General features: G+C 47.0%; 1 protein-coding gene across 3 annotated transcripts in view; it reads left to right on the top strand.

Moving 5' to 3' along the window:
- Window positions 1–14666, top strand: part of macrod2 (mono-ADP ribosylhydrolase 2) — a 486386-nt gene that overhangs the window by 206380 nt on the left and 265340 nt on the right. The window lies entirely within an intron of this gene.

Raw genomic sequence — 14666 nt, 5'->3', positions numbered from 1 at the left:
TTTTTTACTGACTTGAATATCACTGGATTGTCGTCTCCGCACTGTGGATGCTTCAGCCTGGAAGCTCGGTCATACAGAGGTCGTTTATTCATTCGTCGGTTGCTTGCTTGCTTTTTCTGCTACAGCACATCCACGCGATCCTCTGGAAAATGGAACTGTTAATTGAATTCTAAAACAGAAATGTTCCTGGCCCCCATTGTCTTGGAGCAAGGCTGTGTTGGCCGTGTCACTGTGGCTGGTGTTTACAACTACCTGAGTCCTGAGCGCACCGCCACTCCGCACCTCCCAGTCAATAACACTGAATTAATCATTAGTAGCATTAGCCTGTGAAGGGCTTAAGGGCCCCAGGAGACAGTGGCACCACCCCGAGGTTAACCTCACCACCACATCACATGTAGTCAGCTACACAAATTGCAAGCAGCACGATGTTTAAATAGAGCAGTGTGTGTGTGTGTGTGTGTGTGTGTGTGTGTGTGTGTGTGTGTTGGGGTGGGACTTTGGGGGAAGTGTAGTGTAAACTGTGTATTAGAAACATTGCACAGAAATATGATGAACCATTGAAAACAAGTTGCCAAACTTGATAAATAATACCAGACTTTAAATCCAAGAAGCAACCTGTACATTATAAAAGAAATCATCAACAGAAAATATGGAATACATAATTTAAATTTAGCCAAATTCTATTTGTTTCTATCCTGCTTTCTACCCAACAACGTTAAAAATCGACTTATCTATTTTCAGGAATGATTATATATTTCTTTATTTCCTGAATTATTCTATATTTCCTGCTGTTCCAATGGTGAGAATCCCTTTGTTGTGCTTGCCGATGTACATGACAACAGCTCTTTCGCTGTACACAAGTACCTAAATATGTATCAGCTGTCAAAAAGAATCTGCAGTAATAAACACGTCACCTTTTGCTTTTAACATGTGTATTTAATGAATTCTTTGTTTTTCCAAGGATTTTTCCAGTTATACTTGACTTTAGACATATCCTTTAAATAGGCATTGTGCTTATACCAGAGTTCATAGCTTTGGCAACATCATATTCTGATATTTCTGGCAATATAGCATTAAGGAAATAAAAGGAAAATGAAATGATAGAGAGAGAGAGAGAGAGAGAGAGAGAGAGAGAGAGAGAGAGAGATGGGCTCATTCATTGTTGGTTCAATAAGAAGTGTGAAGCAGAAGGCAGTAGAGGTCATGTTTCTGACGCGCTGGTGAAGTTGAGGCGCTCAGAGCCAGGCAGCAACCAGCAGCACAAACGCTGTCTGCAGAAGGTTTCGTTACACAGCAGAGCTGCCATCAGCTCGCTGTTTACTGTGCCGAGAGAGAGACAGACAGACAGACAGACAGACAGACAGAGAGACAGACTCATTCGATGATCAAAAGGACACGCGTGCGCGTGTTTAGCAAGACATGATGATTCCGAATGACAGGCAAAGAGAAATGCTGGATAGACGCAGCACAGAGTCCATCTTCCGACGAGGTCTGCCCTTTCCCATGTCCGCGCACGCCTTTGTGTGTGACCGGTTAGGCTCATTTATCATCCACGTTTGTGTACCCACTGGCCCGATACCCAGCTGTCTCTTAAGCTTGAACTGAAAAACGTCCGTGTTTTCTGACCTGCAGCCAGCGGAGGGTGGAGCCACTGGGTTCTTGGCCCTGCCCCACAGGGGAGGGTGGAGCCACTGGGTCCTTGGCCCTGCCCTACAGGGGAGGGTGGAGCCACTGGGTTCTGGGCCCTCACCCACGCCGAGCAGAAGGGGGCGGAGTCTTGTGCACTGAGTCCGGCCACTTCCACCGTGGCCTTGAGCGCGGTACTTAACCCTTAGCCTTTAGACCGAGAATGGGCTCGTGCTGTTCGGTAGCACTGCGGGGCAGACGCATCAGGCTGTGGCATTGCGTGCGTTTTTGGAAGCTCACCTCGGTCCGGCCCGTCCACCATCCCAGAAACACTCCGTGAGCTGTGCAGAGGCGCCTGTGTCCTCTGCAGGCTTGCGTGGAGGTGTGTGGAGGGTGTGTGTGAGCGGGAGGGGAGCGTGATGAGGGTGGACTCGGAGAGAGGTATGCCCACAGAGAGAACTAAATGCTAACTCTGTGTTAGTGAAATGGCTCCAGGCAGACGAGGACACATTAACCCCTCCAAAAGCAGGTACTGGATCTGTCAGCAGAGCTTTTGGGCCGTAGAGAATGTAATTCTTAATGTGCTCTCTAGCATGTCATCTTACAATAGAGAGGGAGATAGTGAGAGGACAAACCCCAAGAGTTCAGGGTTTTTAAAGACTCAAATAACCCTATATGCCATATTCTATCTCCTCTATGTTTGACATTCTCAGACATTTCGAGAAGATAGCTTGTTACTTTAGCAAATTGATTTGATTCTCTCTTGTTTTTATTTAGACTACAGGCAGGCAGGCGCACGCTCAGAACGGTGATCCACTTCACCTCGCTGGGCGGTTGCGCCACTACACACTTCACATGTTCCGGTCCCTGTTGACTCTTTTGGTCAGACCACCGACACCCAAAGCACTTAGGGGAGATGTCATGCCACACCGATGGACTAACATGGGAGGTGCTCGGTTTGGAGCACTACAGCAGATGAATGGCACTCTGCCCGCGACCCATAATGCTGAAGTGTAGGCATGTGGTGTGTGCAGGGGCTTGGCCACATGGGTGGCATCTGCCATCCTAGAAAAAAGCCTTCACAACCTGGCTGCCACCCCAACTCAAGTCAGCTTAGAATTAAGTCATAGAAAGAGATCAAATTAAACAATTACATGTATCATGATCTTGTGTGTGTGTGTGTGTGGCACTAACTTGTTCAGACTGGTTTGCTGTCAGCAAAAATTGCACCACAGTTGACTGTGAAACTTCTGTGAAAGACAGTTTTGTGCGCATATTTTAAATGTAGTTGCCTACTCCACCACTCCCTCCTCTACTCCACCCACTGCTCCATCTGTCAGTGTAAATTTGCTTGCTAGATCAGTCTCACAATATGTGGACAATGCGCATAATTATTAGGTTTGGATGCAGGTGAGTAATACGTTTTTCCTTTACATGTAAAAAGAGATATTCCCAATGTAGTTTAGTGCACTAGACTCAATGCATCACAATGAGCTCATGTTGATTTAAATAATTATAGTAGCACTGTAGGTATTTTAACCAAATATTTTGAGTATTAGGAACTATAGAGCAAGCATTTGTACTGGTAAAAATCACATATAATGCACATGCAGCTTTACCCTAATAAATAATTGTGTTGCCATCCTCATGCCAACCTATGTACACAGTCCTGGACAGAGCACTACATGTGTGGGCCCCATTTGGCCCACTTCAGCTCAGTGGTTATGGGGGAAACAGTGTGGCATTTCTCCTTAATGAAGACATGATGAAGGCCACCGATGGAAAGATCTGGCACGGAGGCAGTGCGGCGTCATGTGAGTGGGTGGAGCTTGGGCTGTGGCTGGCTGTTAATTGGTCTGTTAATTGAGGAGGCTGAGTTAGAAGGACAAAGCAGTGAGACCTGGTGAAGGACTGGGAAGAATGCCATTAAGAAGAACCCCATTAATAAGCAGTACAGACAGTACTGAGCCAAAGCCATGCAGAACCCCGGAGCGTAAACGACCATTTAATACTGCGTTTGGATCACTTACTTTGCTGTACTGGGGCTGCTATACCGGACGGATGGACTGGGAAATGAGACGTTAAGGTGGCATGAGGTAATTTAATGTTTCTCTCTCTCTCTCTCTCGCACTCTCTCTCTCTCCGTCAGTGATCAGCAGCAGTCTGGTTCTCAGGAGGTTCCCCAGTTTCTGACCTGAGCTACGTGACACTCTAGATCGTCATTTGTCCCTCCCTGTCATGAACCTAAGCTTTCATCTCCTGCACTTCAGTCTGGTCCCAGACTCACGTGGCAAATAACGTGTGTGAAGTTACTTGGTGGTGGTGGAAGTGGGACATAATTACTTTTTAATGTCCCTGCCTCGGTGTTCCATGGCTCAGGTACCCGAAGTCCCTCCACATCTGTCTGCTGTTTTATAAAGCCGTTCCCAAGCAGTGGGTTTTTGTTTTTGAAACTTGTTCTCGTTTTTAAAAAGCCTATAATGCCTTTCTTTTTCTTTTTCTTTGAATCTTTTGATTTAATGTCAGTACAGTAAAGGTTCAAATGTTTTTTGGTTTGTTTTTTTTTTGTAACGTTCTTCAAATTAACATATAGCTTCGTGACTTAATATTTCAGAGCAACTCAGATATGCAGTCTGAAATCCAGTAGAATGAAACGATTTGAACTTGTAAATTAGAGCGAGGGTGGCACCGACGCAGCGGGTTCGATGATGAAGAGGGGCCTGGTCAGACCAATTATCCTCATCCTCACACCGTCAGACCGCCTCTGTGTACGCTGCCGTAATCATACTGATCCGTATGACGGCTCAGCCTCTTCTCTCTCTCTCTCTCTCTCTCACACACACACTCACGCACACACACACACACACGTTGTCTCTCCCCACTCTCTCTTTCCCACTCTTTCTATCTCTACTCCATCTCTCTCTCTCTCTCTCTCTCTCTCTCTCTCCTCTTGCTCTCTTTCACACAGCCTGCGGTGAGTGCCAGGGACACAGATGTTGTCGCAGTGACCAAAAAGGAAGTTAGCATGTGGTCCAGAGCTTTGTTGAGCAGGGAGGGGGGGGGGTTGGAGTTCAAGGTGAATCCTCATTAGTGCCACCCATCTCGCCAGATAGCATGATGGAAGCGTCCACTCCCTGCTCAGGCTCGAGAGGAGCCGCTCCCTGCTCGCACCTTTCCCATGATGCCTCTGTTCATCCCTGCGCGTGTCTGAACGGAGAGCTACACGTTTTGCCATCGGCGCGGGCATCCCGAACGCGTGCGGATGGGGACTGCGAAATTCTTCAAATTCGACGGCTCTGCAGGAGCCGCTGTGGAGTGGTGCCGTTAAAAGTGCCTCGTTCAAGACCGAAGACCTCTGAAGAATTCTTAGAAGTATCTGGTAGACATCCATCCCTGAAACCTGGTAGTGCGCAGGAACCGTCGCTTCCCCTTGTTTGTAAATGTGTGGTATTGGCCTACTTGAATGCTCCAAAAGCCAGTTCTCCTTTCCTTACCTCATCCCTCGACTCAGTCGTTGGCAGTCAGATGTTTCCTGCCTGCAGAACACACCAGCCAGAGGACATTAGGGATTTTAAGAGCACCAGACACACTCACCCCAACTTTCTCACTTGACCAAGCTCCTGACTGCTGCATTGTGTATTTTTATGTTCTTGGTGCTGTAACTCGTTTTCAATTTCAGAGGCTTTTAGGATTAACTTTGAAAGCGAAGTTGAGTGGCAGTAGTGCTCGTGAGACCTCTTCGGTGTTGCCTGAACACACGCGCGCGCGCACACACACCTAGAGGAAAGAAAAAGGAAGTTGGAATCGTTTGATTGGCGGTATTGACTGGGTGACATGACGGACAAAGCTGACCTTGTTCCCTGTCGGAGTGACGCTGGGTCAGACACGTCAACCAAAGGGCCCACCTGGGTCCTGGGGGGGGGGGGGGGGGAGGCAGGGGGCGTCCTGCCAGACGCCCGCGGTTTCAGGGGTGTGATGTCACTGGCGCGGATCCTGTCTGGGAGCCTGGGTTTACTGTCCCCACATGTCACGGATGTTTTTAGGGCTACTGCATCCCAGTAGCTATCCTGTGGAGGCCTGGCCTTGGAACGGGTGTATGGGAGCTTCGTTCCCTAGTGGTGTGGCAAATTTGGCTGTGTTCTGTATGTCCCAGTGGTTGCCTGATCATGCCAACGGAAGCCCACGCGGGCTCCAGCTCGCATGCGACAAAACAGCACGCCATCTTCTGGGAGCCTCTTTCCCACCGGGGACGCGTCTTTGGGAGTGGACCTGCTGGAACACAAACAGCCACTTTTAGGGGATGTCTTAGGGGATCTCCAACACAGAGTTCTGCTCTGCATGGCCAGTCTCACGCTTCACTGAGAATACTCCAGAATGTGCACGTGCTTCCTTCCTGGGAAGTGGGTGGTGCTGACCACCCCGTTGAGGTTGGATGTGGTGGGTGGTGGTTGTGTAAATACTGCCGTGCGAGTTGGATGGGTGGAGCACATGCAGCCCCTGCTCTGAGGGGCAGGTCACTCCTCATCTGAGGCTTGGGGTGTAAGCCCTTATATAAGGGCTATTGTGTGAGCCCTGTCAGATTCCTGTGTGCTTCCACTGGTTTGGTGAATGAATGGGTGTGTGCGAATCCCGTTAAAGAACTGGAGAGAGAGAATGTGGATGGAGGATCTTATAGTAGATACTATGTTGTTTTCAGCTTGGTGTATAACAAGAACACAAAAATAAATCTATCGCCAACTTACTTGAAAACATGTCCTCTGTTATACAGCTGTGAAATGCTACTACCTAAACTCTTAAGTAATTGAGATACATTCACCTTAAGTAAAAAACTCTCATGTGCCATAATCTGAGGTGCATAAATCACAAATCGCAAGAATAAGCAACAAAACGGACATAATTTGAATTGCATTCGTTTTTTTGTTGCTAGTAGAAACTAGCTGAGTACTGTTAGCATAGTGAGGATCTAGCGGAGTACTGTTAGCATAGTGAGGAAAATATTTCTACTCGTTAGCACATTCAATCTCTGGATTAATAAAACATTTAACACACAAACAATACATCAAATACTGCCTTATTCCTTTTGTGTCGAGCACGCACACTAGCTGCAGTTTCTTTGAATTTTTCTGTTTTCTTCTGACAAGCAAATGCTCAAATTGACTGTGGTTCCTCTGTAACGCTCCCGTCAGTATGAACCAGTCTCACTCCCGCACATAACGCAGAGGGCCGTCACCAACCTGAACAGTAAGTGCTGAGTCCTTCCAGCTTCCTCATCATTGAGGCCTCGTGTTTCGACAGTAGGCCAGGTCATGGCAAGTCTGGGCTTCAGACAAGCCCTCGTTACTCATCTGCTGGTGTGTGTGTAGCGACTGGTGCTTAGCTCCTGGCCTGCTGGTGTGGGTGTGACCTACGCTGCGACCTTCCGAGCTGAGAGTTGTCCCAGGTGCGCCGATGGCTTGGCTGACATTTTTTGTGGCATTCCTTGATGTGATGTGCAGAAATCCCAGCAATGGGTGACTGGTTGAGAGCAGTGTACACTGGTACAGCATACTGTGCAATATGATAGAAGGAATGCCTGAGTTCTGTCCACTATGTTATCTTTCCCCACTGCCAGCCTTGCTACATGGGGATTCTCCATTTGCAGAACAGAAGAGGTGGTGATATAGTTGTGTGAGCTTAATTTAGGTCTGCAGCACATCTCCCTTTAATCAAAAACAGCATATTTATCATATCTGGACTTTATTACCTCGACATAAAATGTAAAGTGGACAGGACTAAATAATTCAAAGGCAAGGCAAGCATTTCAATTCATGCCATCGTACTTTCTGTTTGAAAGTCCGACCAGCATATCAGTTCGTTTTGAGTGCAACCGGTCAGTTATTTGTCAACATTCTCTGTAGGCTTGGAATTTTGGAGGCTGAAACATCATTTTGCATCACCTGATGTGGCTTTTTACTGTGTTGTCAAGGGAAGTGGGGTTTTCCGGGGTGATGTAGACCACCAGGGTGTGTTATATCCCCCTCTAAAGCTTGTCGTAGCATAACATGCATACTAGAAGTCAGGAGACTGTGTTTGGATCCAGCATCTGCAAGTATGAGGGAAAGCATTAGACTGAGCTAAATTAGAGCTGCTAATACTGCTTTAAATGTGTGCTGTGCTTTATGTACTGCACTGCCAAATGTGAACTACTCCCTCTGGAACAGGGAGACTGGCACCATGCACAGAGGTCTGATCAACAGCTGTATGTTATCCGTCTTGACGTTGTTGTGCACTGGGTATGGAATTCGTTTCATTCACCCCGTCGGCGTTTATTTTGTTAATTGTAGACACAAGCAGGCCCATATATGGCTGTTATTGCTTTCTTTTTGCTTATCCCTACGGTATATATGGTGGCTATTACAGGGACATTATCCACATATGCCAAAGACTGTGTTTCTGTGGCATTAGCAGTTAGCTAAATGTCTGCTATAATGGCCTTTTCCTGGCTCATTAGGGGAGCAGCACATGTCTCAGTGAGAGTTGGTGCGAAGGGCCCCAGCCCTGCAACCCCCCCCCCCCCCCCCCCCCCCCCCCCGCAGAAACACACTCCCACCCCCCTCAGGCCAAGCGAATGTGAGTGTCCAAGGGGGAGATAATGAATGCTTTTTACCTTGAAAACTCACCAAACGTCCCTCGCACCAATTAAGAGCTTGTTTTTCGCCAGAGTGGCCATTATCAAACCTGACCTTCCAATTATATTTCTGGATTCTCACCCCCCTTCTGTCACCTCACTGCTGCCCAGCCAAGGAGGCTTGGCTGAGGATGGCCCTAGAATGGGTAATGGCGGCTCGGAGGCACAGGCGTTTACATCTCAGAGCCCAGAGACACTTCCCTCGGCCCCTGGTCCACATGCCCGGTTCTCCCTCTCACCTTTTTCCCCTTCTCTCTCCTCCAGCCTCACATGCTTTAATAACTCATCCTCTGCCTGGGCCTGTTTCCTCACTCACTCTCTCGGCATCATCTCTTTGGGATACGATTCTTCTAAACCCACTCCCATCTGTCAGCCTTCCTGTTCTTGAACTTGCTTCCTTGAGCTTCCCCCCCCCCCCCACACACACACTTTTTCATTGAGAGGTGAGTGATATCTCCATCGGTGCCTCTCTGAAGCCAGCAGATGAGGAAAGGCCAGAGGTGAGAAGTGGAGAACGCCGGCCGGGCCTCTCTGGTGGCACGCGGGCGCGCGCTGTGTGCACCATCCACTGCTCCGCCTCCTAAAAGGCAATAAAGTGAGATAAAATAGAAGATATGTAGAAATGTTGGAGTTCGACGCCCATACCAGCTCAGTCTGGCTCTTCTCCATTTAGTCTTCTGAGGTTTTGTCCCTTACAAACGCTACATTCACTAGCCGGAAAATCGAGTGCAGGTATGTGGTGTTCCGGTCCACTTTTCCAGTGTCGAGGGCTGCATGAGAGGCCATTAAATTTATGTCACTCCATAGTAGCACATGGAAGTGTTCTGAACTGCACGTCAGTATTAGAACCTGGAACAATAAAGGCAGATCTTTCCAGTTTAATTCCCATTCATTAGTCCTGCCCTGGGCTCAGGGGTGTCGCCAGATGACTCTTTTGCCTATTAGCAGTCGTCCAATCTTGTGTAACAAAGACAAATGGTCCACTTCGTGGCTTTTGAAATAAATCTGTTGGAACTGTGGATGAAGTCATTAAACCTAATATGATAAAACACAATGAAGGAGCACAACGCAATGGGGAAGGAGAGAGTGAGAGAGGGAACTGAACTTTGAAGCTGACCTTCTGATCATTAGTGGCGACACCATCAAACCCGGGTGCACGAGCATCGCCAAAGCGATGGTTGGCCTCTAGATGGGTCCTGCAAGAAACTCATTAAACTAATCAAAATGACGTAGGTCATTATTCTCTTTCACCGAGAGCAAACTGCTGTCTTTTGTCCTGTGAGAACATTTTCACATTGTTTTGATCCGAACGCCCCTAGATTGAGTTGCTTCTTGATCCCCGTGACCTTTCGACCTTAGGGTCAGGCTGTCGTCTCACGTCTTCCAGAAGGTCCTTGGCCACGTTTTCTTGTTGACATCCCGACTGAGACCGATTCCAGGTTGGGTTATCCATCTTTCAGCGAGGATATCTCGATGCTAAGAGCCCATTGATCATAGCCGGGAGGTGTCTGTGTAAGGGCAGGAGCTCCACGGTGACTGATGTCATCACCTACTCCATCAAGCCCCTTCTGTTGGTTGCTGGCCACTCGAATGACCACTTTATGATATGAGTGTTGAGTGTTTTATCTAAAATGTAGCTTCACCTCACTGACTTCTGAACACGGGAGCAGTGTTGCAGGATATTGTCGGTCCTCTGCTTTTTAAAACACACCTTTTATGGCCATTTTTACTGCAGTTTACATGGGCAAAGTTATGCTTGTGTCATTTTAAACTAAATCTAAAGAACGTTGGTGTGGAGTGCACAAGGTAGCTACTGGCTTACCTCTGTCACTGAAATGGATATTATTTTGCATGGTTAAAGAATACATGTATTCGGTCCAGAAACAACCAAAAAAATCGGAAATGTGAAGGCTCATTCACCTAGCTGTGTATGTCTCTCTGCTTCCTGATGTGTTTAGTGTCTGGTTTCTGTAAGTGAGCATTTCTATGCACAAATATTTGTGAATTATGAACAATGATTACCTTAGGTTAGTATGCTGAACATACTTGTTTAGTGATATGTGCTGTTGGTCAGTATTTCACAGTATCCAAATAATAATACTTTATTATTATATAAGAAGAAGAATTCTATGTAGATAACCATATTAATTGTGCAGCATTTATGAATCTGCTATATAAGGGTTTTTCACTCTTCCTGTCTAGCCATTATAAGCTTGATTTTCTGAATAAAAAGCTATTTAAAATGAATTTTATAGACAAGCACAAAGGAGCCACAACAACTGGTTTGGAATACAAATATTCAATACTCATCAGTATTCATCAGTATCATTATTAATTTATTAATTGTTCTTTTGCCCATCCATAATTTTTAGAAAAATACTTTTTATTAACTTTAAGATTACTGCCAGTGCTTTTAAGGAACAAAATGGATGAAGACTAAGCGATTTTTTAAAACTATTTGAAACTGACATTTGAAAATGCGCAGGGCAATTTGCTCTCCAAGGGCAGCTTACTGTAGGCTTGAAACTTGGTTTCCTCTTGTTAACTTTTGAATAGGCTGCACAGAATATGCCACCGAAGCCTACAACCGGACCAGAGAGTTGTCGTGTGTTCATCGCATGTTCATACTGGGTGATGACTATAACAGCAATAAAGAGCATTACATATGGAATCTCTTTCATTTCTCTATCCACCATACAGTCCAGCTGTTCCTTAGCCTTCTCAGGTTGCTGTAGCATGGCGTGTCGGTCTTGTTTAACAGGTGCAGTTCTCCATCTGCCGAAGTCATTACCAGTGTGTTTTGTAAGACTGGCATACTCCAGAACTCTCCGAATTTCCAGAGTTTACTGAGCTCCACAAGCGACCAATATCTTTTCACTAAGTGCATGAATGAGTTGAGGTCAGCAGCTCGCAAGACCTCATCATGGTCTTCATTCTCCTCTTCATCACCATCACCATCATCATCATTCTTAGGGCCACCTGGAGTCATGTATTGGGTGTCGCAGCAAATGAGCGGGCGGCATGGCAAAATCCCTGTTCCCATGGTAGGTCACCAACAATCAGGAATAGAACAGTAGGTTTTCAGCTGCACTTCTCTTTAGCTGCCTGAAGCAGCGAGCAGGATGCAGAAAAGGTTATCTGGTTCACAGGGATTTTAGAAATGGCTTTCTGAAAAATACCAGCCACAAAATACCCCCTGAATATCCTGAGAGCTTACTGCAGCTTTTAATGCAAGTCCTGGGGGAAATTAAACCCTGGGCACAGTGTTTCCACCAGTCCAGCATTTAATGTTATTTAAGTGGAACTTCAGCAGCTATTGTGACCTCCATAACAGCAAGCAGAAGTTCTTTACCCTTCCTTATGGTGGAAACAGTCTTTGGACCAGTAGAGGAAACCCTGTGGAAGACCAAAGAATCCTTGCATGTTTGGAAGTAAGACACGTAGGTTTCAGCTGGTTTGTCAGATGGTCTTGTGGATTCTACAGGCTTGGGCTCGGAAACGGGATTGTGTATCAGAATCATTCTCTGGGGTTTTTCGGACAAGATTGTTCCAGGTGCTCCAGAATGCGGAGAGTAACTTCCGATTCTCTGTGTCAGGCCACTGGGAGCAGGTTTTTTTGGGGGAGATCTTATTCACATCCACTTTTGTTTGCTTTTTCTGTTTTCCTGTTGACTTTTTGTTTACATCCTCTGCGTGACTTGTGATGGGAATGACCCGCATTTCCGCTTGGCGCCAGAGACCACAGGATTTTCTCCCACATGAATTTCCTCCAAGCGGGAGCCTTGTATGATGTCATGCAAGGAAACACAGAGGTTACCTACAGGTTACCTCTCCCGGGTGGGTGTCTGTGCACAGGAGTTTTAAGTAATTTGACTACCACGACCTCGAAGCTAAGTTTCAGATGTTATTTTTCAAATTTCTATGTAAACAGCAAAAGCAAAAACACGACAATCTGAAATTTGTCTTTTGCTCGACCGTGTGCTTTAAAAGCATCTTACATTTAAAACTTTAAAAACATTGGAAAGTTTCATAAGTGATGTTCAGCGGACCACAGCAATGGCCTTATCAGCCAGGTGTGCCTTAATAATTTCTATTCCAACTTGTTCTTGTGCTAGTGCCATTTTGCTGGATTCATCGCCAATTATTTTGTATTTGTAATGTTTATTGGGCCTATTGACAAGACAGAATAAGGCCAAAACATTTATGAGAAGGAAAGAAAAGCTCAGACTGGCTAAGACTAGCTAAGACAGTCTAAGACTAGCTAAGACTAGCTATGACTGGATATTGTACTGTACGTATCAAACTCTGCAGGGTAAAACAACACATTAAAGGTCAGATTTTGCTTTTCATCAGCTAATTAATTTCATGGCAGTAATGGGAGATCGGATCCTGACCCAGCACACCCGCACTGTTAATCCATGTGGGACTGGGACTCTTTAAAACTGGTTTTGGAGAGATTAGATGCATTTCTCCTTCCCTCTTTATTCTGCCGTTATTCTGACTGATGAGCTTGTGTGCAAATTATACCCCTGACGTTTACTAGGCGTAAATATGTAGATTCTTTCCTGGAGTATTGCATTACTGATCTCTAAAGGCCTACGATGTACAACAAAAGAAAATGAATTACCTTAGAAAGAGTGATAATGTGAGAGAGAATACATTTTTCTCTGGTCTCTAGCTAAAACAAACACACACACACACACACACACACACACACACACACACTGCTGTTGTTTTTGTTTTCTTTTTCCCCAACCCCCCCCCCCCCCCCCCCCCCCCCCCCCCCCCACTCCTTTCTGTCTGCTGCGTCCCTGGGTGTGCATCTCTCGAAGATAAATAAATGATCGCATACATTATTTACCGCGGCCGTTCTGCAGCGCTCTGGCCCCCGTTCACCCGGGCAGGGAGGAGTGTAGGGAGGGACCACGCAGAGAGAAATCAATATCCAGAATGGCGTCCTGCTGCCGCACTGAAACACATGCATTTGTTTCTGGAGCTAAGCTGCTTGATGAGGCACGGACCGGGGTGGAGCCCGCCTCCGCCGCCGGCACCGCCACCGGGACCCAGCGGACGAGTGACCGGCCCATGAATTATACAGCAGCCCCTTCACGCTCGCAAATGACTCGCGTTTCCCACGGCGCTCGGCTGCCAGCAGAGGGCTAAGCAGATAACTATTGATGGCAGCACCAAAACCGGAGCGGCTGCGTCACGCTTCTCCGGGGCCGATCGCGTTATGGAACCGCGGAAGGGTCCGAACCAGAGGCCACACCTGTTAACCGGCAACAGCACTTGTCGCGTGGAACAAAAGCAATATTTATTCATTGAGGAGAGCGGAGACGTGAACGTTCCCCCACCTCCATGCGGGTCACGACCGGCGTTCGTTCAAATTGAGCCGCTTTCCCTTCATTGCAGCACAATCAGAGAGAGCTCAATTGGAGGCACAGAGCGGCAAATGTACCTGGCGTTTTTTTTTTTTTTGGCAGAGGTATGGCACTGTGGTGATTAGCTGAAACATTCTGCTAAATAACTTTCTCCCAAAGTGTGCCAGTACGCCTTAGAAGTCCCAGGCCGCGGTAATGGGTGCCCGCCGAAACACCCGTGGGAGTGCCCGCTGCAGGTGAGCACACCTACTGGTAGAGCGCTTGGGGTTTTTTTGTTGGGTTTTTTTGGTTAGAACTTTAAAAGAGTGATGGGATCCCATCTGGAACAATTTAGAATGATTTAGAACCCTGCTAGCCATTTCATTTGGATGGTAATGAACAGGTGTGTGTGGTGTGTGTGTGTGTGTGTGTGTGAGAAAGTAAGGAGGAGAGAGCCACGAGTCTGGTCTCAGAAGGTGTGAAATTGACCTTAGCCCTCAAAAGGTTAACATGGATTTCATGGTAGCGTTCATTTGACCACCCACGCAACACCAGAAAGGGGAAACCCAGCCTGTTGGCACTGGGTTTTATGTTGGGATATTATGCAGTGGTTTGCGTGATGGAGTCAACATATCTGGCGGTGGCACACACACACAGTCAGCTCCGGACTAGTGTCTGCGTGGGCACCCGCGTCTCGCACACGCTCCCAACTCCTATTCCTGTGTGAAGAGGATGTGGGTTAACGTGAAGCCACGAGGCTTTGCCTGAGATGAGCAGTTCAAAGGGAGGGAAGTGTGTGGGTTCAGCGTGCCTGTCGCCGACTGTCTCAGGGGCCTGGATGGGCGAGCAGGTTCATCGCTTTGCATTGCAAATAGAGACCACCGAGAGGCTGTTTGGGAAAGACAGTACAGTGTACAGTGAATGGAGGAAGCGCTCTGTGTCTCCTTTGTGAGCTCTCTCTCTCTCTCTCTCTCTCTCTCTCTCCCTATATATATATATCCCCATATATATAT

The sequence above is a fragment of the Electrophorus electricus genome, chromosome 11, assembly GCF_013358815.1.
Source record: "Electrophorus electricus isolate fEleEle1 chromosome 11, fEleEle1.pri, whole genome shotgun sequence".
Taxonomy (NCBI): Eukaryota; Metazoa; Chordata; class Actinopteri; order Gymnotiformes; family Gymnotidae; genus Electrophorus; species Electrophorus electricus.
This window is presented reverse-complemented; position numbering and strand designations above follow the sequence as displayed.